Source organism: Elephantulus edwardii, unplaced genomic scaffold (assembly GCF_000299155.1).
Source record: "Elephantulus edwardii isolate Elephantulus edwardi_28Jun2011 unplaced genomic scaffold, EleEdw1.0 scaffold00035, whole genome shotgun sequence".
Taxonomy (NCBI): domain Eukaryota; kingdom Metazoa; phylum Chordata; class Mammalia; order Macroscelidea; family Macroscelididae; genus Elephantulus; species Elephantulus edwardii.
This window is the reverse complement of record NW_006399785.1, coordinates 15,964,141-15,965,667: the sequence shown is the minus strand read 5'-3', so window position 1 is coordinate 15,965,667 and position 1,527 is coordinate 15,964,141.

Genomic DNA, 1,527 nt, shown 5'->3' with positions numbered 1-1,527 from the left:
CGCAGACCCTCACCCCACCTCCGAGGCCCACCCCGCCTGGGACCCCTCCCCCGACCCAGCGCGCCGGACGCGCTCCTCTCCCCGCGTAATCGGCTGGATTATCTCATCGCAAGGCGCTCGCAGGGGCGGGCCGGGGTCTGCCCCCTCGGGGGGCGTGGAGGAGATCGGCGGGCTCGGCGACCGCTGCAGTCCCCACCCGAGCTCCGCGGGGGCGCACAGCCTGGCCACTTTTCTGTGCGCTCTGCGTCTCTCTCCGGCTGCACGACTTGGTTCCAAGCTGGCCCTCTAGCTTCGAGTTGGTCTCACGCGCGCTTCCGGAGCCCACCCCCGGCGGGGAGGCGGTGGCCGGAATCCCAGCTGTGCGCGTCCCTTTTTACCCCCTGCTCGGGTTTTATCTGTCTCTTCTCTTTCCTTCCCCGGCCTTCCACCGTCCCCCACCCCCCAGCCCGGTGTCATTCCTCACTGCTGAGTGACAGCCCAGGGCCACGCCCCCTCGCGAGGCCTTCCCGCGCGCTCCAGGCCGCCCATTGGCTAGCTCCAGCTGGGAAATGTTGACTTTAGCAGACAAAACTGGGCACGTCGTGCGGCCAAAGACCCGGGCTGACTTAACCCCTTCCCTGCTAAATCTGATCCCGGGAGCATCCTCCAGCAGCGAGGGTTCTCGCCCATCCACACTCGACTTTCCCAACCTTTGAAGACGTCTCTATCTGTGCCTGCGCTCTTACGGAATACTGGGATTTGGGATGGGATGAAGTAAAAAACATCTGCAGGGAAAATCCAAGATAACCTAGTTTTCGAAAGCGCGCGCCTGTGAGTTCTATTCTGAGAACCTACCTCTCCCTCCAATTTTGCAACTTTCTTACTGCGAACTCTTTTCGTTGAGATATTTTCATTACAATTAATCCAGAAATATTTTTTTTTCCTTTCCTCACAATCCTTGACTCGATTCACTTTCTATGGAGGAATTAAATATTTTGATTCGGGTAGCAATAGTCAGGCGAGAGTTTAGAAGGTATATTTGAAAAACTTCTAGAAATTGTACAGTCATTTCCCTGGGTGGCCAGTGATGAATTTCATTGGAGTTAGTAAGAGTTTTACCTAAGGGAAACGATAACAACTTTTTCTTTTTTATTTTAATATGTAAGTACTTGAAAGTTAAATAACTTGAAAAAGAAATATGTATTCGTGTTTTAAAAAGAATATCAAGGAGTTGCGATCAGATAGCAATGATCAGGAACTGAAGACGTCAAATGCTCTTGAGAAAGAGAAAAAACAAACCACCCACCAAACAACCCATCCTTGTTTGTAAAAAGGAACCAAGGTAAGAAACATAAATATTGTGGGTATATCAAAACATGTTTATACCGTGTATTTGTAAATTAAAAATTTGCTCAAGTAGCGTTCTTTCCTGCCTTCCATATTTTTAAAAAATAAATAAATAAGAGGTTTAACGAGCATCAAACACACCATCCTGAACTATTCAATCAATTTAAGGAGCTGAGATTTTAGTTCAGGAACTTGCTGGGA